A 26,218-nucleotide genomic window follows, 5' to 3' on the forward strand; every position below is an offset into this window, starting at 1 on the left:
TACTTTGGAATATTGGTGAAAATTATATTTTTATAAAACCCAAAAATCTAGAAATGTATCTTAACCATCATATACATAAAACATTAGTGTACATAATTGTCAAGTTTCGAACAACTAATTCTCATTATCTCAATTTGACCCACTTTGGCCCACATTTCTTATCTTAACCACCTTTGAAATAGGTGGTTGGTCATCTTCCGGAACCGAAAGATCAAAGTTGGGAGTGCGTTCGCCTGCGTTGACTCTGATATACCGTTCATGGTTTTGGTTTTACGAGTTATCACTATAATAAGCCGTTCAACCAACAATTGGCGGAGATGAATTCGGCAAGCTGAGAGAAATAGAGTGTTAAAACTCCAGACAAATAATAATTGAATTTTTGATTCAACTAGATTACCGTGAGTAAATCGTGTAGGACACTGAGAACTTGCTCGGGCATGGGCAGCTCATTTCTAAAGTAGAATCCTGCCACCTTGTCGGCGGTGGCCAGCATCATCGGTACCGCAACCTCAACTTATTTTTCATTGAATATTTTTATGTTTGAGGCTTGCTCGATTGGTATAGCTACAGTCGAGTTATCTAATGTACAACGGATGGTATACATTTCTTGCAAGTTAGTAGCAAGCAATACTTCCTACTACCAATGGGTGGTTTTTTTTTTTTTTTTTTGTAGTATAAGTAGGAAGGTATTCTATAATGTTATTTTGATCATTTACATTTGAGCAAAAATGGAGGCTGACAATTTGCATGTCCCATGGCTGAAACTTTTCTCAAAACTAGATCAATCTGCTTTGAGAAATTGGAGTTGTGCTTTTTCGAGCAACATGGAGATACTACAGATCCGAAACTACCGAAGGTGGGTGAAGGGTGCTTTGAAAAAGCTTCGAGGAATTAGTAGGCAAATTCCATCTGCGGATCCTGCTGATCTCTTAGAAGAGAGGATAAAAATACTGGAGAAAGGGTCAGCTCCAGAAAGAGTCTGCGGCTAGAACTGTAGAATTGTCCTAAAAGAAGTTGTTGATATATTGAAAATCGTGTAGGACGCTGAGAACTATAGATTACCGCGAGTAAATCGTGTAGGACGCTGAGAACTTGCTCGGGAATGGGCGGCTCATTTCTAGAGTAGAATCCTGCCACCATGTCGGCGGTGACCTGCATCATCGGCACCGCAACCTCAACTTGTTTTTCATTGAATATTTTTATGTATGCGGCTTGTTCGATTGACATTGCCACAGTCGAGTTATCGAAGGTAGCGGATGGTATACATTTCTTGTAAGTTAGTAAGAAGCAAATATTATGCAAGTATAAGTAGGAAGCAATACTGCCTACTACCATTTGGAGATATTTTATAGTATACATAGGAAGAAATATTATCCATGTAATCAATGTGGCTAACATGAATATTAATCAAACTAATTTAAGCTAAAAAAGTTGCGGTACTTTGGAATATTGGTAAAAAATTATATAGTTGTAAATAGGGATGTAAATGAAGCAAATAATTTTGATTCGGTTCGGTATTCGATTCGAATTTTTGATATTCGAATATCAAATTTTATGATTCGAATACGAATACAAATACTTTTTTTGATTCGTTTAGTTATCAAATACTATTCGAGAATCACGATATTCGATTCGATTTGATTCGGTATTCGAAAATATATATATATATATATATAAAATATAAATAATAAAATTTTATTTTTGGAGTTGGATTTTGAAATAGAAGAATATATTTTTAGTATATATTATTGAGTTTTTTAAGTAAATTTTGAAATATTATTTTACATTTTTCTCTCTATTAAAATCGTGGATTGAATATATACGAATTAAATTAATAATAGGAATTTTTCGAACCGAATATTCGATTTATATTGTGTTACATATATTTTTAAAAAAAGACAAACGAATATTCGATTCGGTTCGAGTATTCGCGAATAGTATACGAATCGAATACAAATAGCGAAATATGATTCGAAAGGTATTCGAATACCGATTCGAATATGTAATTAATTTTACGAATATGAATCGAATACAATGATATTCGATTCGATTCGATTCGTTTACATCCCTAGTTGTAAAGCCCTAGAATTTAGAAATGTATCTTAACCATCATATACATAACACATTTTTTACATAATTGTCAAGCTTCGAACAACTAATTCTTATTATCCCAATTTGGCCCACATTATTCTACTTTGGCCCACATTTCATATATTAACTACCTTTGAAATAGGTGGTTGGTCATCTTCCGGAACCGAAAGATCAAAGTTGGAAGTGCATTCGCCAGCGTTGACTCTGATATACCGTCCATGGTTTTGGTTTTACGGGTTATCACTAGAATAACCCGTTCAACCAACAATTGGCGGAGATGAACTCGGCAAGCTGAGAGAAATAGAGTGTTAAAACTCCATACAAATAATAATTGAATTTTTGTTTCAAATAGATTACCGCGAGTAAATCGAGTAGGACGCTGAGAACTTATTCGAGGATGGGCGGCTCATTTCTAGAGTAGAATCCTGCCACCATGTCGGCGGTGGCCTGCATCATCGGCACCGCAACCTCAACTTGAAACACTCTCCAAACGTATAATCTTCTCTTAGCCCATACCCTCTAAACCAACGTCGCATCACTTCACCCAATCGTCGTTGCATCCTGTAAAAGAAAACAGAACTTCCATCTCGTCATGGGTATAGAACTTACTTGGTACCTCTCGATCAACAACATACTCATTCTCGCTGGTACAGTGGTGCTTCGGCTTAACAAGGCTTAGTTCCTCTTCATATTATCCTTAACCACTGGCTCATGTCACAATCACTTCGGATAGTTTCGTCAATCAACACAATACATATCTCATTAGCAAATCAGGCTCAACTCACGTCATGAAAACCATAAAGAACATCGATAAACTCTTACCTTCATAACCCGAAGGAGATGGGGCGCTGGGGTTTTATTTTGAAATTACTCTCAAACTAGTCTAAGAATTCAAGTTAGACTAGACTCAACTCAAAGATTAATAATAACAAGAATTCAACTCAATCAAGAAATAGACTCAGAGCAGATAACCTGCTCTGATACCACTCTGTCGCAGCCCGCCGTCTAGCCAGTGATAGCGTAGATCGGGTATCGATACGACTAAATAAAAGAAAGAAGTAAAGAAGTATTAAGCTAAGGACAAACAAGTAGCTAAGGGTACAAAACTGAAAAACTAGATAAAAACTAACTATTGTCAATATCTAGACACTTAATCTTTGAAGTGTGTTCTGGTATGATTGATGGGAGTTTCTGTGCAACATTATCAGCAAAGAAGGCGAAGAAAATGAAGTCTAATATCTTAAAAGACAAGATACAAAGCATATTTGATTCATCCCACCAACTTACTGAAGTGGTTGTCGAGCATAATAAAGGTTAGTATTCTACATGAGACAACGGTGTTAATAGTTCTAACATCAAATCATCAACGATATAGGATATTATGCAAATACATTATGTTTGTCATTAACTAATTTTATTAATATTATCATCAACTTTTTAAACAAAAGAGTCCCACAAACACCAACACTCAAGTCAAGGAGTGGCATAACAATAAAGCGAAGAATATTGGACTAATGAAGTGAAAGATTTTATGAGACTTTGAAGCAACTTTTGTATGTACTTTGTACAATTCTCTAGCTATGACTTTTGGTTCTACTAGCATTTTGAGGTTACCTTTTGTATGTACATTGTATATGCCTTGATGTAGTTTTTGGTTTAATGCGATATGTATAATATAACGTCTAATGTCTAAAAGGATATTGAATAGTTTAAATATGGGATTATAGCCAAAAAATACACGAACTTTGATAAAAGTTGCAATTTTCACCTGAACTTTCAAATTAGCCAAAATATACCTGAACTTATATTTTTTGTTGTAAATTTCACCTGAATTGAACTCCGTCGAGGTGAAATTTACAACAAAAAATATAAGTTCAGGTATATTTTGGCCAATTTGAAAGTTCAGGTGAAAATTGCAACTTTTATCAAAGTTCGTGTATTTTTTGGCTATAATCCCTTTAAATATAAATTGTATTGTGTAGATTGTGTGCTCCGAGCTGTACAATTTAAATACTCCTAACTGTATTACAATTGTGACCTACAAGTCATAGTATAATATGTGTTGTGGAATTGCTCGGGAAGACAATCAACGCAGCAAGAACATAAAAGAAAAGAACACCAAGGCGATTTACGTGGTTCGGATTTTTCAATCCTACATCCACGGTGCAGAAACAATCAATTCTATTTCACTATGAACACTCAAGAACTTTACAATTACAATTGAGAACACTCAACACTAGAAGAAGTGTATAGCCTACAAATCTATCAAGATTGCTATAATTCCTCACTCTCAACTAGTTTACAGTAATGAAAATTCTTAAGCTTCAACTCAATAACTAATCTAGGTATTTAAACAAACGAATTAGCAGTTGAGAAGATTTGAGCTATGCGCCGACTTCTCGAATGAAGGAACAGATCCGTTGGAACTGTTGTAACTAACCTAAAACTGAACTCCCTTAACTCTTGCATATTTACAAACTGATACCTCAGCTATAGACTAAACACCCGTGCGTATTTTCGCCAGTCAGAGGAATCGAACGCTAGAGCAGAGAAATCAAGACGCCAGAGGAATCAATATGCCAGAGCAGCGAAATGCTTTACCAGAGAAATCAGGTTCAGAGAAATCAAGTCCAGAGTCGTGAACAACATTGCCAGAGAAATCAAATCCAGAGCAGCGAAATCATCATTCCGCTGGCAACCCATTTCTCTGGCGAGATCATAGAAACCGTATAGACTAATTGTATGTAGATACTTTACTCACAATTCTCCACCTTATCTAATACAATTAGAATACACCAAGTTACTTGCATGGATTAGACAAACACCTTGCTCTCCTCAAGAGAGCTCATACCAATCAACGAACAACACTTTTGGAACTTAACAGTTGGTAATGCTTTAGTAAGCACATCTGCCGCATTATCATCAGTTGAAACTTTCTTGACTACCACATCACCTTTTTCAACCAAATCTCTCACAAAATGAAATTTAACATCTATATGCTTAGACCTCTCATGAAAAGATTGATGTTTAACAAGATGAATGGCACTTTGATTATCACAAAGAATAGAGACAACCTGTTGATTAATGCCTAACTCAGATAGCATACCTCTCAGCCATATACCTTCTTTCACTGCTTCTGTCACAGCTATAAATTCAGCTTCTGTAGTGGAAAGGGCTACCACAGATTGTAGTGTAGATTTCCAGCTCACTGCTGTTCCATAAAGTGTAAATACATATCCAGATTGGGACTTCCTTGTATCTGTACTTCCTGCATAACCCGAGTCAGTAAAGCCAACTAAAACTTGTTCTAAATTAGTAGCTCCACCTTGAAACATAATTCCTTTATTAACAGTTGCTTTCAAGTATCTTAATACTCCTTTTAAAGCATCCCAGTGTGCCTTACCAGGATTTGACATGTACCTGCTTACAAGACTTACAACATAAGCCAAATCAGGCCGAGTACAAAGCATAGAATACATGATGCTTCCTACCAAATTTGCATAAGGAATAACACTCATGTCTTTAATTTCTTCAATAGTAACAGGACAATGCTTATTAGACAATTGAATATGTTGAGCTATAGGGACCTGAGCAACTTTTGCTTCATTCATATTGAATTTTAACAATACTTTCTTCAAGTAATCAGATTGAACAAGCATAAGTTTCATATTTTTCCTATCTCTCTTGATATCCATACCAAGAATTCTTCTAGCAGTCCCTAGATCTTTCATATCAAACTCAGCACTCAGTGATTGCTTTACTTTATCAATCTCATTACTAGAACTACTAGCAATAAGCATATCATCAACATACAAGAGTAAGTAAACAGCCACAAACTCAGCCACTTCTTTCAAGTATACACATCTATCATGCAATGTTCTCTTGAAACCTATACTTATCATGAATTCATCAAACCTTTTATTCCACTGTCTTGGACTTTGCTTCAGTCCATACAAAGACTTTTTCAAGAGACATACCTGACCTTCACAGCCAGCTACTTCAAATCCCTCTGGTTGATTCATGTATATAGTTTCCTCTAACTCACCATTTAGAAAAGCTGTTTTAACATCCATCTGTTGCAATTCTAAATCTAGGTGTGCAGTTAGAGCAAGTATAAGTCTAATAGAACAATGTTTAACAACAGGAGAAAAGATTTCATTAAAATCTATACCTTCTTGCTGAGAGAAACCTCTAGCAACTAACCTTGCTTTATACCTGATTACCTCAATGCCTTTGTGAACCTCCACCTTTTTCTTGTATAACCATCTACATGTTACACATTTCTGGTTCTTAGGTCTGTCCACCAAGATCCAAGTCTTATTTTTCAATAAAGACTCTATTTTCTCCTCCATAGCTTTGATCCATTGCTTGCTTTCAGAACACTGAATTGCTTCTTTATAAGACTTAGGCTCTCTGTAATTTACCTCTTCAGCTGCTGAGAAAGCAAAGCTAACTTGATCTGCTTCAGAGTATCTGGCTGGAGGTTTGATTACTCTTCTAGCTCTGTCTCTGGCTAGATGATACTCACTGAGGTCCTCAGTATTAGCCTTTTGTTGATCATCTTCTTCCTGTTTTATACCTGTCACTTCTGATACTCTAGACACTACATCATTAATAGGAGTGTTATCACTAGTTTTATCAGTGTTTACTTCAACTCCTTTACCAGTATACTCAGTAGTAGATTGCTCCTTAAGAGGCATTATGTTTTCTTTAAACACTACATCTCTACTGACTAGGAGTTTTCCCTTTCCAGATTCTATGCACCAGAGCCTATACCCTTTAACTCCTGTTGGATATCCTACCATAACACATTTCAATGCTCGGGGTTCCAACTTATCCTACCTAACATGCATATATGCTAAGCATCCAAATTTCCTTAAGTTTGAGTAATTAGCAGCCCTACCAGTCCACAGTTCTTCAGGGGTTTTAAAATCAATAGCACTAGAAGGGCATCTATTTATAAGGTAAGCAGCAGTGGTGACTGCTTCTCCCCAAAATTTAGGTGGGAAACCTGAGCTAGAAAGCATACACCTAACTCTCTCAAGGAGAGTTCTATTCATTCTCTCTACAACCCCATTCTGTTGAGGATTTCCAGGTACTGATTTATGTCTTTTTATTCCCATTTCTTTACAAAATTCTTCAAATTTTCCAGAGGTGAATTCTAAGCCATTATCAGTCCTTAAACATTTCAACTTACATCCCTTTTCATTCTCAACAGCACTACACCACTCAACAAATTTATCAAAGGCATCAGACTTGTGTTTTAAGATGTAAACCCAGACTTTCCTAGAAAAATCATCTATTAGAGACATGAAATATACACCTCCACCTATAGTGGTGGTTTTGGATGGACCCCACAGATCACAATGAACATATTGAAGAGGTGCAGATGAGACATGTTTGCCAACAGGATATGGGAGTTTCTTGCTTTTACTTAATTCACATGCATCACAAGTGTTCAGTTTTTCATCAGCAGATAAACTCAGTATACCCTGTTTCTTTAGTTCAATTAACCCTTTTTCACTAACATGCCCCAGTCTCTCATGCCACAATTCAATATCACAAGTAGAGGCAATTTCAGACTCACCAACAATAGTTTCAGCAACTAAATGATACAAAGTCTGTTTTCTGGTTCCTTTCAACACAACTTTATCTTTCTTTAAAACATATATATCATTAACACAAGATTTAAACTCATAGCCTTTCATTTGTAGTGATCCAAGGGATATCAAATTCCTTTTTAGACTAGGAATATATCTAACTTCAGTTAGGAGCCTTACAGAATTATCATGTAGCTTTAACTTGATTGAACCAATGCCTCTGACAGGGCAGACTTGGTTGTTCCCCAAAACTACAAATCCCAGGTCCTTCATCTGCAAATCAACAAACCAATTCAAGTTAGGACACATATGGAAAGAACACCCTGAATCTAATATCCAACTATTCTCAGTTTTAGAAGATGTGATGTTTAAAGCTTCAGCTTCTTGGATATTTTCAGCAAGGTCGGCAGTGTCTGATGAGCCTTTTTGAGCTTGTTTTCTTTTCCAGCTGTAGCAGTCTTTCTTGATATGCCCTGACTTCTTGCAGAAGTGACACTTCTTGTTTTCCTTCTCATCATCCTCCTTCTTCCCTGATCCTCCATTCTTTTCTTTGAAAGGTTTCTTGAATTTTCCTTTGTTGAACTTTGCTTTGACATTGAGGCTTTCACTTGCGGTTTCTTGCCTGACATCAGATGCCTTTTGCAACTTCCTAGATTTCAAGGCATTCATGACTTCATCCAGGGAGATAGCAGTCTCCCTCCCATACAGCATGGCATTCCTCATGTTGTCATAGGATTTGGCCAGGGCACTAAGGAGCTGCATTGCCTTGTCTTCATCTTCTAGCTTTACATCAATATCCGCCAAATCATCAACGGTTTTATTGAATTCATCCAGTTGATCAGAGAGATTCTTCTCCTCTGAAACTCTAAAGGAATACAGCCTCTTCTTCAAGAAGAGCCGATTTGCCAGAGACTTAATCATGTAGAGGCTCTCCAATTTAGCCCATACTGCAGCTGCAGTGTCTTCTTTTGACACCTCTCTTAGCACTTTATCTCCCAGATGCAGGATGATAGTGCTATGCGCCTTCTTTTGCATTTCAGCAAATTTCGCCTTCCCATCTCCTTCTTTAGGTGCCTTTTCTTGGGTCAAAACATCATCAAGGCCCTGTTGAATGAGAAAGGGCCTCATCTTCATTCTCCACAGGGATAAATCATTCTTCCCTGTGAATTTCTCGGTGTCGAATTTAGCAATCGACATTTGGTAGTGAAAAGAATGGCGATTTCTCCACCGATCAAGAACTCCTCCGATTCAGATTTCCTCCGATTCAAATCTCGAACAGTTGGTGTGCGTCGATCTTCCGTTTCCCACAGACGGCGCCACTTGTTGTGGAATTGCTCGGGAAAACAATCAACGCAGCAAGAACATAACAGAAAAGAACACGAAGGCGATTTACGTGGTTCGGATTTTTCAATCCTACATCCACGGTGCAGAAACAATCAATTCTATTTCACTATGAACACTCAAGAACTTTACAATTACAATTGAGAACACTCAACACTAGAAGAAGTGTATAGCCTACAAATCTATCAAGATTGCTATAATTCCTCACTCTCAACTAGTTTACAGTAATGAAAATTCTTAAGCTTCAACTCAATAACTAATCTAGGTATTTAAACAAACGAATTAGCAGTTGAGAAGATTTGAGCTATGCGCCGACTTCTCGAATGAAGGAACAGATCCGTTGGAACTGTTGTAACTAACCTAAAACTGAACTCCCTTAACTCTTGCATATTTACAAACTGATCCCTCAGCTATAGACTAAACACCCGTGCATATTTTCGCCAGTCAGAGGAATCGAACGCTAGAGCAGAGAAATCAAGACGTCAGAGGAATCAATATGCCAGAGCAGCGAAATGCTTTACCAGAGAAATCAGGTTCAGAGAAATCAAGTCCAGAGTCGTGAACAGCATTGCCAGAGAAATCAAATCCAGAGCAGCGAAATCATCATTCCGCTGGCAACCCATTTCTCTGGCGAGATCATAGAAACCGTATAGACTAATTGTATGTAGATACTTTACTCACAATATGTCTACACTTAAAAATGATTCGACCGACGCTGTTAGTGGTCCCATAATTCACGGAGCAATTATGGAAACACCGCGTCCTATGTGGTTCAGAATTTCTAGTTTCTAGTATATATATAGTAACACAGTTAAGGTGGGGCTACTACAGTTGAGCACCTATTTTTCTCATGTCAAGTGGCTCATAAAGTTTGGGTGAGTTGCAATAGTTGGTTTCAACTCAATTATGTGGATCACATGAATCCAATTTCTAGTTTCGAGCATCACATGGGAATCGTTAGAAAGAAGAATCTTGTTGAGGTTGGAAGGTTTGTGGATCTGTATAGTATGGAATATTTGGAATCACAGAAATGAGAGGATCTTCAAGAATGGGACGAGCAACAATGATGATTTGGTGGAGTTAATAAATGTTAGGTTTTGATTTTAGATTTATAATCTATCTCATAGCTTTTCTAGTTTTAGTTTGAGTGATTGGATTTGCAATCCAAAACTTTGCTTTGATATGTAGGTTCTATATTTTTTTTCTTAACTTTGTTTTATGTTTTGGATTGCACCCCTCGTGCGTGATTAATTGATTTTATTTATAAAAAAAATATTCATTTTAATAATTTACATTATGTTGTACATAAAATATATAGTATAATGCGGTATAGCATTTTTTTTTATCCTTTTAGTAAAGCGAAACAATGTCCATAAACTAAAAAAAAAAAACACATTAATGCCTTTTAAGATTGATAAATCTTCTATCATATCATGAATGTATATTAAAGGGTAATAGCATAATATAATACTCCCCTTGTCCCAATTCAATAGGCCACAAAGATTGGGTACAGATGTTAAGAAATGATCAATTTATAATAAAATATGAGAGATAACACAACTTTTGTTGAGGATATATGTATCCAAAAAGTAGGGCTGTAAACAAACCAAGTCGCTTGCGAACTATTCGGAGCTCATCTAAAAAAAGCTCGTTCAAGTTCGTTTAGAGAAGCTCGGTAAATAAACAAACCAAACTTGAACTTGGTGGTATTCGACTCGTTAGCTCGTGAACGTGTTCGTCAAGTGATTTAACTAAAAAAATATAAATTATTAATAGATACAACTTATATTTATCCACTAAAATTAATAGTAATCGTATTAAATCTCTAACTTATTTTGTTTGTTATAAGAAAATAATTAATATATTTATTATTTTGAATAAAATATTTTATTTTCAAAATAAAATAATAAATATTTTGAATATAGATATAAATTTAGAAAGTTCGTATAGGTTTGTGAGCCGCTCGTAAGCCTCAAAGTATTCGGTAAGTAAAGTTCGGGATTCGATTCGATACTAAACAAACCAAACTTGAGCACATCACTATTCGGTTCGGCGCGGTTCGATTACACCCCTACCAAAAAGTAAGAGAGAGAAATAAGGAAAAAGATAATTATGTGTGAAATACAATGACATTTGGTGTAAATAATGAGTTATATGAGTATATTTGTTATGTATTGATTTTTCATTTTAAAAAGTGGCCTACTGAATTGGGACGTCTAAATAAGGGAACATGGCCTATTGAATTGGGACGGAGGGAGTACAATGCATACTCATGAATACTATCAACTATATATTTTTATATCCTTAGGTTGTGTTTACTTTGATGGATAAATTTATCACGGGAAAATGAGGGATAACAAAAATTTATGCTTAATTTCTTTTCCCACATTTTATATAAAAGAGAAGTTCACCATTTTTCCTTCCTTATTTTCACTTCAACGAGGGATAATATTATCCTTCAAAAAATGGAAGGATAAAAACTCTGCCTATAGATCTGCCTAGTAAACTCTCTATCTCAACTTGATCATTCTTCGAATAATCAAGTAAAACAACAAGATAAAAATTTCTTTGCATCTTATAAATCTACCTAAGAAATTCTTTATCTAAACATGATTAGTCTTCGACTAATCAAGTTAAGACCACCTACACTTGTGTTGCTCCTCTAAAACGTTGCAAGAATTGGGTTTGAAGATTCACAAATTTCCTAATATTTTCTGGACTCACAACACCTCTGTCAGAAAACGCAATAGCTAACTTTGGTAGGCATGCAGAATGATGATTTGGAAGAACTCTCGAGTTTGCAGCAAGTTTTTCAATCTCCAAATACAAAACCTCGTAAATGAGGTCGTCTCTGGTATTTATAAGCATCTCACCGGTCGTGGTCTTCATGGAACTTCAGTTGCACAAGTGGAGATAACTTCCTTAGGTAGTTATCACCTATGATCTTCTTAACCGCCGCCCACTCCTTTGAAAACTGCTTTTTCTCTTTATTGTATAACCTAAAGAAACTATATGAAAAAGATACAAGATAAAATAGGAAGATAAAACTGATTAAATAGTCCACATGGATAAATAATCCGCATGGATAAAATAAGTAATGGTTTTCATGTTTCTTAGTTAACCATTAACTAACACACAACAACATATGTTGGTAACACAACAACTAGCACGTGATCATAACATGTTGGCAACACACCAGCTAACACGCCTACAATTGAAAACATTGACAGGCTACACCACTTTTTATTTTTTTACTCTTTAATCATACTCATCTAAATTCCCGTATCGAAACAAAGGAACTTGTTATGGGACGGAGATAGTATTTAAACTATTACAGAATAATCTATAATGTGAAAAGAAAAAAAAAACAATAAATCTAACTAAATCCTTTTTAAATTTGAAACATTTTTTTTAAATAATCAATTTTTAAAATATTTAACATTTTTTGGTTTGGACAAATTTTGTGCAAATAGCACTACTCATAATTTTTAGGGTGATGCTAAACAACTACATACTATATTATAGCCATCCACAAACTAGTTAAATAGAAAAAAAATTAATTTAATTTATTTTTTAAAATAAATAAAAATTTAGTCATTTTACTGTATTATTGACATTTTAGTTATTATTTTGTAATTTTTATTTTTTATAAAAAATGCATTTTATTTTAAAAAAACAAATACAATATAAACAATACATTAAAATCATTCAATTTTATTTTTATTTTAATAAATAAATTCACTATTAAACTAATGTAGCTGAATGGATTTATTGTACTCCTTCCGTCCACGAAATGTTGTCCTAATTTATTATTTTGGTATGTCCACAAAAAATTATCCTAATCTATTTTTAGTAATATTTGTGGGTCTCTTTTTCCGCTCACTAACATGTGAGCCCCATTCTTCACTGATTAACTTAATTATGTTTTTCCATCTTTCTTTATTTATGGGTCTCTTTCTCCACTTAATAAATAAACAACACAATTTTTTTTAAAATTCGTGCCTCTTTCACTTAGGATAATATTTATTGTATAGAGGGAGGTGGCACAAAGCATGAGAAGCGGCCCTAATTATATAGAAAATCGGAAGTGTGCAATTGCAAAATGTTAAAATGAAATGGCATTCCACATCTACCAAGGAGTCAAGTTTGGGACACCATATTGAGCGAGGTCTTCATTCCAGGCGGAATAGTTTTTGTGTCGTGCAGATACAGTGAGATAGGCAGCATCAAACACTTGGTAAGCGCAGTGAGGGAACTTGTTATCCCTCTCCAACTTCCTGATGATACAATGGGAATGAAATCTACAACCACACTCGAGCTCTGTTATAGACGCACCAATGGATGCCCTCGTGAAGAGGCAGATGGAGCATACACCCTCGTCCTCGTCCTCGTCCTCGCCTTGTGGTCTGGATGCGGAAAGAATCCAGAGAGTATCCCTATGATCATCATTCATTACTCTGCGCAACACTGTCTGGTCTGACCACACGTACAAGGGGCTCAATTTGGGCGGCATCAGCGCCCTCATCTTGGCTTCATCCAACGACTCCCCCTTTCGCTGCACTGTCACCACATCCATACGTACAATCACAGCCACGCACGCCTGCCCGGGCTCTGCTACCAGTTGTCCGCCAAATGCACACAACTCTTGGCATAACTTTTTCGTTCCATCCATGCTCATACGGTACTCCGCCAGCCTCCACCTCAATGCGTGAAACAATGACGTTGCATCGCACGGGCTATCAGCTATGGATAGCAAAATTAAGCAACAAACTCTTTCCTTTCTATTCCATAAGAAATGATTGAGTCAAGACTTGGAGGGACATCTCTAGCTCTTGAGATTCCGATGCATTTCCAAGTCATAGCATTGTTTGATTTGCAGCGAAGATTCATCAAAAACCACCTCAAACTTCATAAAAAAAGCATCTTTTGCCCAACACCAACTCGCACGAGGAGTGTGTTAAGATCGTGGGTTGCTGTAATGGTCTGCTCGGCTTAGTCGTTAAAGGATTTAAGCAGCGTGAGGGTGTATGATTTTTCGATACCTATTCACCCGTAACGAGCATTACAATCATTCGAGTGCTTCTCGCGATTGCTGCTTTGCACAATCTTGAGATTCACCAAATGGATATTAAAACTGCGTTCTTAAACGGTGATTTGGAAGAAGAGGTCTATATGGAGCAACCTGAAGGGTTTGTAGTACCTGGACAAGAGAAAAATGTATTCAAACTAGTAAAGTCTCTATATGGATTAAAACAAGCGTCACTGCAATGGCACTTGAACTTTGACAATGTCATGTTGTCAAATGGCTTCAAAATCAACGAGTGTGACAAATGTGTCTACATCAAAAGTACCAATAACGGGTACATTATGGTCTGCATTTATGTAAACGACATGTTGATTATGGGAAGCAACAGTCGTATTATTAATGATACGAAGAACATGTTAAAAAAGAATTTTGGCATGAAAGACATAGGGTTAGCTGACATGATCCTTGGAATGAAAATTCTCAAGACCGCTGATGAAACAACTTTGACACAATATTCTCATTACATTTAGAAAGTGCTCAAACAGTTTAATGCGTTTGATAAAGCGCCTGTAAAAGAGGCGTACTTCCAGGAATTCAAGGTAATTAAATTTCTAGTACATATAAATTTATCATTATATATTGTTAAAATGTTATATATTAAATTAACCATTTTTTTTTCAACAGAAAGCGTATGTTTGGGAGCTTGAGGATGAGAGTGAGTTGAGAACGATGTGGGAGTGAAATGCCCGCAAAAGGTACACAACAAGAGCGATTTGAAGAGTAAGCTCAAGGAGAAGACTCATGTAGTGACCCGCTCTTTTATCAGTATTTTTAATTACAGTATTGTGTGTTTAATTTTCTATCTGCCAGTAATTGAAGCGTTTTATGTTTTCATCTATGTTTATGAATTTCGTATTTTGGAGACAGAGTCACTACACTAGCAAGTATGCATTTATTTATCTTCGCGTGTTTAAGACCGCGATGAGAATCCTTGAGTCGATGAATTATTATTTTTCCGAGTTGTAACCAACTTAGCTAAGTTGGGTTATTTATCAAGATGGAGTTATTTCACGTTGTTACTTAGTCGTGAATTATTTCCGACTTTGAAGCTAATTAAATCTACGGATTTAATTTAAGTATTAGAATGACGAACGGATTGAATCTACGGATTTAATTTAGCATTTATCGATGTTAGCAAGCACGAAACCAGTATTTTAATACTGAGAGTGACCGACACTGAAGGATTTTATTTAGATCTTCTCTTTGATCACTTCGCCACTCACGCCACCCAATCCCAACGCTTGCCAATGCCACAAGTTACCTTCCATTGGTGGATTCAAAAGGGGACAAAAACCATCATGACTTGGCATTGGAACTACCAAATTGCATGCCACAAGTTACCTCCCATTGGTGGCAGCCACCCCCACCCTATCCTACCCCCCTTAGACCTCATAATTTCGTGCATAGCCTCCCCAAAAGCAAGAGTGGCAGCAAAACTTCTCCCATTCCATTCATTTTCACTCCAAGAAAGTGCTAAGGCAAGAAGGTGCTCTCACTCTCTTCTCCCCTCTCCATTTTCGTCCCTACACATCTCCCCCACTCCCAAGACTCCTCTCCCACCATTATCACACTCCATAGAAGCCCTTGAAGCCCCAAGAGAAGTATCAAAGCAAGGGAGAGCGTGGGAAACCTAGGGCGTAAAGTTGGGGTGAAGATTGTGCTTCGAGGGTGAGTTTTCTTTTGTTTTCTCAACTGAAAATACTTTAAGACCATGGATTTTTACACCTATGTGTGATATATTATGTGAGGATATGTTTTATGGTCTTGGATGTTTATTTTGGTAGAGTTTATTGGGTGAAAAATCGTGCATGAGGTAAAGCTGCGAATCTGCCATAAGCACACTGCTCCGGCAGTATTTTGCAAGGCGATTTCAGCCATCCAAACGGTGCCCAAAAATTCCCAACTTAATTATGTATCATATTTTATATGTTTTCTACACTATGGTATATTTTCAGAATTTTTAGAGCTCTTATGATTTATGTATGAAGTTTTAAACATCACTGCCCGTCTGGAATGCATTTCTGGTAAACAATCTTTGGGAGGCCATAAGTCACGTTTAAATCGGTGAAACCCTTTGAAACATTAATATGATACTCTAGACTCCCTTATCTTTCGTTTGAAACAGGCCTCACTATTTTTGAGTAAGGGAAACAACCGGTATAAATTCTTGAAATCTAGTTCTTATTCCTTGTACCATCCAGTAGGTTTTACAAACCTATGACTTTGAGCTCGCAAAGGCCGACTTAAATCTTTGATTCTCAAGCCTATTTTTCTACTGAATATTCCCTGACATGTTGGAAACTTACTTGTTCAGTTTTAGAATTTTTGGTGAAGCCTAAAGTGGGTTTTCCGATTTACGATCTGAATCTGCCAAACTTGAACTCTTTTTGTGCACTGAACTTTAGACAGTCATATCTCCTAAACCATGAATCGTCTTGGGGTAAATCCAATTGGAGAGTGTTACACTCTCTCCCTAGTTTTCAGATTGACCCTTGGAGTTCCCAGTGGCCTTTTGTAATGGGAGATATGAATTTTTAAAGAAGGCCCATTGACTTGGTTCTAATCTGGAAATCTGAAATTTCCAGATTTTTGCTTGTTAAGTACCCATCTTTGAGAGGGCATATCTTGCTCGTTTGAACTTTGTTTCGTTCGATTCAAATTGGAGAATGATCCTTGAAATGTCTAGTTTCCAGAATGTCGTTTGGAGCCTCATTTGGAGATCCGAGGCGGATTTGGTGTCTGTTGCAAAACAGCCCCTTAAGAGCTCAAGTTGTTGAATTATTTTCTAAGTTTGAAAGTTGGTTTTAAAAAAAATGTTTCATGAAATATTATGTATATGTGTATGACGAGTTTGGGATATGTTTTGTGCAAAGTTTTCATGAAAATGAGTGAGTTAACCTAGATAAGGCATCTAGATAAGCTAACGTATGTAAAATGCATAATCCCTAGTTCGATTTTGCGTTGTAAGTCCGGGAATAGGTTGACCTAGAGATCCCAAGTAGACAACGGTTTTTGTTATCCATGATATGTGCTAAGAGTTGAGAACTCGTCTTGTAGGAATTGGTTCACAGGACGGTACCACCGCTTAAGATCACCTCTCTTCCGCACTGAGGATCAGGTGGGCATTACTTTCACTATACGTATATAGAGATCCCCTGCGTGGCGTAGGCCTCTTATACAGATAAATGCATGAGATGATTTAACTGTTAATTTCAGTTTTATATGTCTATCAAACGAGTTTAATGCTACCTTTGAACAAGTTATTTCGTTACAAAATCTTTGAATTAAAGTTATTTCAAGTATTGTCTTGCCATAAAATGTTTCAGTTTTAGTATGATATCTATCTGCTTTGGCTTTGCCAATGATGTAATCGAATTCGGGTCTTGAGCAGTTGATAGCTATCCTGCCTTGACTAGTGTACACCAGTGACCGTGAGTCATCTAGCGGGTTGGCCGGTCAAGTGTCCGTGAGAGGTGGCCACCTCTCCGGCACATAGTTCCAGATATGATAGATTACGAGAGAACTTAGTCTGCAGATGAACTTTAAGAATCACAAATGAATTTAGTAAGCTTGGGCCTATTTCACGAAAACTCCCTTGCTGTACTGTTTATGATGGCATGACAATTTACAGTTTTATGATGCATGTATTTTTATATTTAGGCATACGTGCCCACTGAGTACTCTCGTACTCAGCCCTGCATATATTTCTAAATGTGCAGGTTGAGCAATGGCTGATGGAGATGAAGTGAAGAGCGGAGCTTTTGTCATAAGTTAAATGAACTCTTGGATACATGTCTTCATACATGTAATCAGATTATGTTTTTCCGCTGCGTACTCTTAGGTTTTATGTTCTTTCAGTTAAGCCAGTTTTTATCTGAACCTACAAGTCTGTTCGAGTCTTGTGACTAAACATCAGGTGTATTACAAAATTTTCCCTTCTTTAAACAAATTTTAGTTCGATCCTCTATTATTTGTTCACCCCCTTTCTATCGTCGTCGATAACTATGCATCACGACAGCTTGAGCCACATGAGTTGAACTATCCAACTCATGATCTAGAATTAGTTATAGTAAAAACACCACCTATATGAATTTAGGTGCGAGATGTTCACAAACCACAAAAGCCTTAAGTACTTTTTCGAGCTGAAGGACTTGAACATGAGACAGAGGAGACGGCTCGAACTCGTGAAGGATTACGATTGCGGTATCAGTTACCAACCAGGGAAAGCTAACGTAGTAGCTGATGCTTTAAGTCGTAAAAACTCAATCCGAGTTAGAACTTCTTCTCACTCAAAAGGACACGCTCGTAAAGGATTTTTGACAGATTGAAGATAGAAGTGGTTCAACCACCGGCAATGACAAGAGCAATTATCGCAACTCTGGTAGCCGCCCCAGACCTCAGAGAAAGGATCATCAGCGCTCGGACTTAATTGAGGATAATTAAGCCAGGAAATCGTAACTAAGGACACAGTTATCGACGACGATAGAAAGGGGGTGAACAAATAATAGAGGATCGAACTAAAATTTGTTTAAAGAAGAGAAAATTTTATAATACACCTGATGTTTAGTCACAAGACTCGAACAGACTTGTAGGTTCAGATAAAAACTGGCTTAACTGAAAGAACATAAAACCTAAGAGTACGCAGCGGAATAACATAATCTGATTACATGTATGAAGACATGTATCCAAGAGTTCAATTAACTTATGACAAAAGCTCCGCTCTTCACTTCATCTCCATCAGCCATTGCTCAACCTGCACATTTAGAAATATATGCAGGGCTGAGTACGAGAGTACTCAGTGGGCACGTATGCCTAAATATAAAAATACATGCATCATAAAACTGTAAATTGTCATGACATCATAAACAGTACAGCAAGGGAGTTTTCGTGAAATAGGCCCAAGCTTACTAAATTCATTTGTGATTCTTAAAGTTCGTCTGCAGACTAAGTTCTCTCGTAATCTATCATATCTGGAACTATGTGCCGGAGAGGTGGCCACTTCTCACGGACACTTGACCGGCCAACCCGCTAGATGACTCACGGTCATTGGTGTACACTAGTCAAGGCAGGATAGCTATCAACTGCTCAAGACCCGAATTCGATTACATCATTGGCAAAGCCAAAGCAGATAGATATCATACTAAAACTGAAACATTTTATGGCAAGACAATACTTGAAATAACTTTAATTCAAAGATTTTGTAACGAAATAACTTGTTCAAAGGTAGCATTAAACTCGTTTGATAGACATATAAAACTGAAATTAACAGTTAAATCATCTCATGCATTTATCTGTATAAGAGGCCTACGCCACGCAGGGGATCTCTATATACGTATAGTGAAAGTAATGCCCACCTGATCCTCAGTGCGGAAGAGAGGTGATCTTAAGCGGTGGTACCGTCCTGTGAACCAATTCCTACAAGACGAGTTCTCAACTCTTAGCACATATCATGGATAACAAAAACCGTTGTCTACTTGGGATCTCTAGGTCAACCTATTCCCGGACTTACAACGCAAAATCGAACTAGGAATTATGCATTTTACATACGTTAGCTTATCTTGATGCCTTATCTAGGTTAACTCACTTATTTTCATGAAAACTTTGCACAAAACATATCCCAAACTCGTCATACACATATACATAATATTTCATGAAACATTCTTTAAAACCAACTTTCAAACTTAGAAAATAATTCAACAACTTGAGCTCTTAAGGGGCTGTTTTGCAACAGACACCAATTCTGCCTCGGATCTCCAAATGAGGCTCCAAACGACATTCTGGAAACTAGACATTTCAAGGATCATTCTCCAATTTGAATCGAATGAAACAAAGTTCAAACGAGCAAGATATGCCCTCTCAAAGATGGGTACTTAACAAGCAAAAATCTGGAAATTTCAGATTTCCAGATTAGAACCAAGTCAATGGGCCTTCTTTAAAAATTCATATCTCCCATTACAAAAGGCCACTGGGAACTCCAAGGGTCAATCTGAAAACTAGGGAGAGAGTGTAACACTCTCCAATTGGATTTACCCCAAGAAGATTCATGGTTTAGGAGATATGACTGTCTAAAGTTCAGTGCACAAAAAGAGTTCAAGTTTGGCAGATTCAGATCGTAAATCGGAAAACCCACATTAGGCTTCACCAAAAATTCTAAAACTGAACAAGTAAGTTTCCAACATGTCAGGGAATATTCAGTAGAAAAATAGGCTTGAGAATCAAAGATTTAAGTCGGCCTTTGCGAGCTCAAAGTCATAGGTTTGTAAAACCTACTGGATGGTACAAGGAATAAGAACTAGATTTCAAGAATTTATACCGGTTGTTTCCCTTACTCAAAAATAGTGAGGCCTGTTTCAAACGAAAGATAAGGGAGTCTAGAGTATCATATTAATGTTTCAAAGGGTTTCACCGATTTAAACGTGACTTATGGCCTCCCAAAGATTGTTTACCAGAAATGCATTCCAGACGGGCAGTGATGTTTAAAAATTCATACATAAATCATAAGAGCTCTAAAAATTCTGAAAATATACCATAGTGTAGAAAACATATAAAATATGATACATAATTAATTTGGGAATTTTTGGGCACCGTTTGGATGGCTGAAATCGCCTTGCAAAATACTGCCGGAGCAGTGTGCTTATGGCAGATTCGCAGCTTTACCTCATGCACGATTTTTCACCCAATAAACTCTACCAAAATAAACATCCAAGACCATAAAACATATCCTCATATAATATATCACACATAGGTGTAAAAATCCATGGTCTTAAAGTATTTTCAGTTGAGAAAACAAAAGAAAACTCACCCTCGAAGCACAATCTTCACCCCAACTTTACGCCCTAGGTTTCCCACGCTCTCCCTTGCTTTGATACTTCTCTTCGGGCTTCAAGGGCTTCTATGGAGTGTGATAATGGTGGGAGAAGAGTCTTGGGAGTGGGGGAGATGTGTAGGGACGAAAATGGAGAGGGGAGAAGAGAGTGAGAGCACTTTCTTGCCTTAGCACTTTCTTAGAGTGAAAATGGATGGAATGGGAGAAGTTTTGCAGCCACTCTTGCTTTTGGGGAGGCTATGCACGAAATTATGAGGTCTAAGGGGGGTAGGATAGGGTGGGGGTGGCTGCCACCAATGGGAGGTAACTTGTGGCATGCAATTTGGTAGTTCCAATGCCAAGTAATGATGGTTCTTGTTGCCACCAATGGGAGGTAACTTGTGGCATTGGCAAGTGTTAGGATTGGGTGGCGAGAGTGGTGAAGTGATCTAAGAGAAGATCTAAATAAAATCCTTCAGTGTCGGTCACTCTCAGTATTAAAATACTGGTTTCGTGCTTGCTAACATCGATAAATGCTAAATTAAATCCGTAGATTCAATCCGTTCGTCATTCTAATACTTAAATTAAATCCGTAGATTTAATTAGCTTCAAAGTCGGAAATAATTCACGACTTAAGTAACAATGTGAAATAACTCCATCTTGATAAATAACCCAACTTAGCTAAGTTGGTTACAACTCGGAAAAATAATAATTCATCGACTCAAGGATTCTCATCGCGGTCTTAAACACGCGAAGATAAATAAATGCATACTTGCTAGTGTAGTGACTCTGTCTCCAAAATACGAAATTCATAAACATAGATGAAAACATAAAACGCTTCAATTACTGGCAGATAGAAAATTAAACACACAATACTGTAATTAAAAATACTGATAAAAGAGCGGGTCACTACATCCTACCCCTCTTAACAAAAATTTCGTCCCGAAATTTGCATATCTCTACTAAAAAAAAGCTTAGGGTTTTTCTTCATAGTTCAAGTCTGGGCTAAGGATCATCTCTCCTTAGTGGATCACATGCTTTGGATCGTGAACGTACTTCCTGAGTGGTGATACGTGGAAAAACGTTGTGGACGTTTCCAAAACTCGGCGGTAACGCCAACTTATAGGCCACTGGACCTATCTTCTCTAGAATCTCATACGATCCTATAAATCGGAATCTAAGCTTTCCCTTGACATCAAACGTAGTTTTCCCTAGGTGGGAGATACCTTTAGGAAGACCTTGTCTCCTATTTCAAAACGTAACTCGGTTTGGCGTGAAACGGCGTAAGATCTTTGTTTATCCTGTGCCTTCTTTATTCGTCCTTTGATCTAGCGGACTATCTCAACCATCTCATCGACCATGTCTGGTCCTAAAACTTTTCTCTCACCCACTTCATCTTAGTAAAGTGGCGATCTACACTTCCGTCCATAAAGCGCCTCGTAAGGTGCCATATTAATGGTCGCCTGTTGACTATTATTGTAGGTAAACTCGATCAATGGCAGCATTGATTCCCAACTTTTTTCTGCGAGCTGATCCAAAATCTAGAAGTAAATTTTGAATCTCTACCCGAAGTAATGGATATTGGTATTCCATGTAGCCGTACAATCTCACGGACGTACAATTGGGCTAGCTTCTTCGATCCATGGGTAATTGGAATCGGTATAAAATGAGCGCACTTCGTGAGACGATCTACTATTACCCAAATAGCTGTGTTACCCCTATTCGTCTTGGGTAAACTCGTCACGAAATCCATCGCTATGTGCTCCCACTTCCATTCTGGATGTGTCATGAGCTTCACTCATGATCTCGTTTCTGAGTTCCTCGTTATAGGGAACACACAATCTTCCTTCAAAAGAACGGCGTTATCCATTGCCTCTTGGTAGTCTCCTGGCGTACCTGTTCGGATCTTAAGACGAACCCTTTCCAAGCTTTCGTCCGCTCTCTGGGCGCTGATGATCCTTTCTCTGAGGTCTGGGGCGGCTACCAGAGTTGCGATAATTGCTCTTGTCGTTGCCGGTGGTTGAACCACTTCTATCTTCAATCTGTCAAAAATCCCATACAAGTGTGTCCTTTTGAGCGAGAAGAAGTTCTAACTCGGATTGAGTTTTACGACTTAAAGCATCAGCTACTACGTTAGCTTTCCCTGGGTGGTAATTGATACCGCAATCGTAATCCTTCACGAGTTCGAGCCGTCTCCTCTGTCTCTTGTTCAAGTCCTTCAGCTCGAAAAAGTACTTAAGGCTTTTGTGGTTTGTGAACATCTCGCACCTAAATTCATATAGGTGGTGTTTTTACTATAACTAATTCTAGATCATGAGTTGGATAGTTCAACTCATGTGGCTCAAGCTGTCGTGATGCATAGTTATCACTCTTTCTTCTTGCATCAAGATGCAACCAAGTCCCCTCTTGGACACGTACGTATAATTCACATATTCTTTGTCAGCTATTGGAATGGCTAACACTAGCATTTTGTTAACTTCTCCTTGAGTTCCTGAAAGCTTCTCACATTCTTTCATCCAAGAAAATTAGATTCGTTTCCTAAGTCATCGTGTCATTGGCCTTGTTATCTTGGAAAATCATTCTATGAATCTACAATAGTAACCGGGTAATCCCAAGAATTTCTTGTCTCATTAGGATTTGTAGGTGGTCTCCACTCATGTACAACTTGTACCCTTTTCGGGGTCCACTTTGATCTCTTCTGATAACATGATATGCCCTAAAAATATGACTTCACCGAGCCAAAAATTCGCATCTGTTGAACTTAGCATAAAGAGTCTCTATTCTCAACGTTTCTAAGACTATCCTCAGGTGTTCCTCATGGTCTTCCTCGTTCTTCGAGTAGGTCGAGTCATCATCTATGAAAACTAAGACGAATTGGTGCATCGATCAGTCCGAGAGGCACCACTACGAACTCATAATGGCCAATCTGGTGGTGAAGGTCTTCTTAGGTACATCTTCTGGTCAAAAAATTTAGTAAGTGGGATCCAAGTCTCAAGTATATCTTTGAGAATGCACTCGATTTTATGAGCCACTAAAAATGCCATCTATCCTCGACAAATGATCAATATAGGACACTTTTTCTTAAGTGTTACTTTGCTGTCGTTTGCTGGGCAGAGACGACAGACTTTCTCCTACCCTTGTTAATCCCACGGGGACTTATTAGCTTCTTTCTTTCCAGCTTTCCGTGGTTTTCTAACGTGACGTGGTGGTACATGTTGTTGTTGCTGTCTCTGGTGCTGCTAGCGTGGTTACTACTGTTTGGTTGGGGCAAAGCATGGGTCGTTTGCATATACGGAGCCTGGACAAGCAAGTTCAGCATAGGCCCGTCTCTTGTTCCTTATTTAAACAACGGTTTGTAAAATGCCCTTCTGGTTACCGTGTAACAATCTTCACTTTCACTTTATTATTATTGCAGCATCTTCTAGGGTTCTTGTCATACTGGGCAGGGCAGGATCCTTTGTTGGTTATCTCCTATCTGTTTAGGAGTACCCTGGTTTTTCTTAGCTTTGTTGTTGGGAAGATTGCCATTGCCATAGCTTCCTTCTCGCTTGGCAATTGCTACTGTTGTCCCAATTGTTTTCTTTATGACCATCTTAAGGTAGTCTATACCTTGACTGTGCGTGGTTTTTCCTTTACGAATGGATAGTAGTGACTAAATATGAGAGTCTCAATCATTTCTTACTCCTGCGTAAAATCTGTTTGGCTTGTTAGGGAAAGTCAATATCTCATGACACAATCCGTTTCCAAACTTCTTTATGCGTTTCTCAAAGGTGTCCACCATCGTGGAACATGCCTTGACATTCGATCGAAAACTTCATCATACACAGTAATTGTTCTGGCTCTCCGCTCGAGACTCCAGAAGCAGCTTTGTTTCTACCCATCCAAAGTCAAAAGATAGTTTGACGCTTAATGCATCCTTCTAATGGTAAAAGTACCATTTTCTAGTGGTTGATAACTAATGACAAACTGAGTCATCCTAGTCGTCATTGTGCTCATTGTGATAAGACAAGATCTTATGGTGCGAGTCTATCTATTGGGACACCGCTCTTCTTCAAGATTTCAAATCTCGATTGGCAACCACTATGATCTTAGTCGTGTGGAGGTGTTGGCTTAGGCATTGTTACTGGTCTTTCTCTCGGCCTTGTTGCCTCAATGTCCATCGCTCGGCTATGCGATTCCGTGTAAGATAATCCCCAATGGCTTGCCAAAGCCATCCGGATCTCGTGCCTTTGACCGGCACAAAATTTTCAGCCATCTTTTATTCCGTGTTTACTTGTCATTCTTCCCTGCTTTAGATTGTAAAATTTCATTTCTTTCCTTTTGCGATAGCTCTTGGGTATATCCTTGTCATAATTCATGTTTTAGACGTTCCCGCGTAAAATTTTCCAGTTGTTCAGCTGTCATCTTTTTCCTCTGTGCTTCCTACCATAGGTCCAAGTCTCAGCCTCCGCTGGGTCTCATATCCTACCGAGGATAGGTGGGGTTTGTCATAGAAATAATTCCTCTATTCTACCTTCTGGTTGTAAGGATGGTGGGGCTATATTTTGTTCTGGCCCTGGTACTGGACCTCTTTAATCATCTCGGGGAATTCTTCTCCCTCCTCTCGGATGCCCTCATCTTGGTGGCATTCCGATGAGTTGACATATAGTCGTTACTACATTATGAAAAACGTTCAGACGCATATCATCAAATCGGCAACCCGTTTCTTGGTTCTCAAAACTCACTCATACTCTTTCTCATGCTAACATATGAGTAAAACGTGGCGGAAGTGGCTTGCCGCAAAAGATCGGTAAGGTCACTAAATAGTTACGGAAAATTGCCTTGATGAGGACTTTTACATCAACATTCGAATCTGGATCTACTGATCTATCCCGGTACTACACGTGATGGACTGGCGGTCTAGCAAAATCATCACAAAAGAACTTAGTCACGTTACGTCCATTGGACCAGTGTTTTAGTACCAGTCAAAACAACTAAGCCAACATAGGGGCATACATAAGCATCGGATCAAACATCGTTTCCGAAATACACAAATAACGTCCTGCTAAAAACATACGAGGTGGTCTAAAAGCATCACGTGCTTGACCCTTGGGTCGAGGCATTCGTGTCGGACTGATTTAATCTAGTGAATACTTGCTTGTCTTTGGGTTACAGAAAATCTACCAACAGTTAGTAGATCGCAATGATTCAAATCACAAATGGCAATTGGGCAAAGTGTTCTAATAATTTGCCAAACAATTGAAATGAATAACCATAGGGTACAAATGAATTGACTAAAAGGTCGAAACGAAATGA

General features: G+C 37.8%; 2 long non-coding RNA genes across 2 annotated transcripts; one reads left to right on the top strand and one right to left on the bottom strand.

Moving 5' to 3' along the window:
- The first annotated feature begins 15,567 nt into the window (after positions 1-15,567).
- LOC131004316 (uncharacterized) lies at positions 15,568-18,023 on the top strand. Its single transcript, XR_009094963.1, has 3 exons — positions 15,568-15,786; positions 17,176-17,236; positions 17,838-18,023. It is a non-coding gene; the product is annotated as an uncharacterized LOC131004316 (long non-coding RNA).
- A 662-nt stretch (positions 18,024-18,685) lies between these two features.
- LOC131004317 (uncharacterized) lies at positions 18,686-20,990 on the bottom strand. The gene is made up of 3 exons (XR_009094964.1): positions 20,921-20,990; positions 19,473-19,533; positions 18,686-18,871 (listed from the first exon to the last, which is right to left on the bottom strand). It is a non-coding gene; the product is annotated as an uncharacterized LOC131004317 (long non-coding RNA).
- Between the last annotated feature and the right edge of the window lie 5,228 nt (positions 20,991-26,218).

Source organism: Salvia miltiorrhiza, unplaced genomic scaffold (genome assembly GCF_028751815.1).
Source record: "Salvia miltiorrhiza cultivar Shanhuang (shh) unplaced genomic scaffold, IMPLAD_Smil_shh original_scaffold_381, whole genome shotgun sequence".
NCBI classification, from domain to species: domain Eukaryota; kingdom Viridiplantae; phylum Streptophyta; class Magnoliopsida; order Lamiales; family Lamiaceae; genus Salvia; species Salvia miltiorrhiza.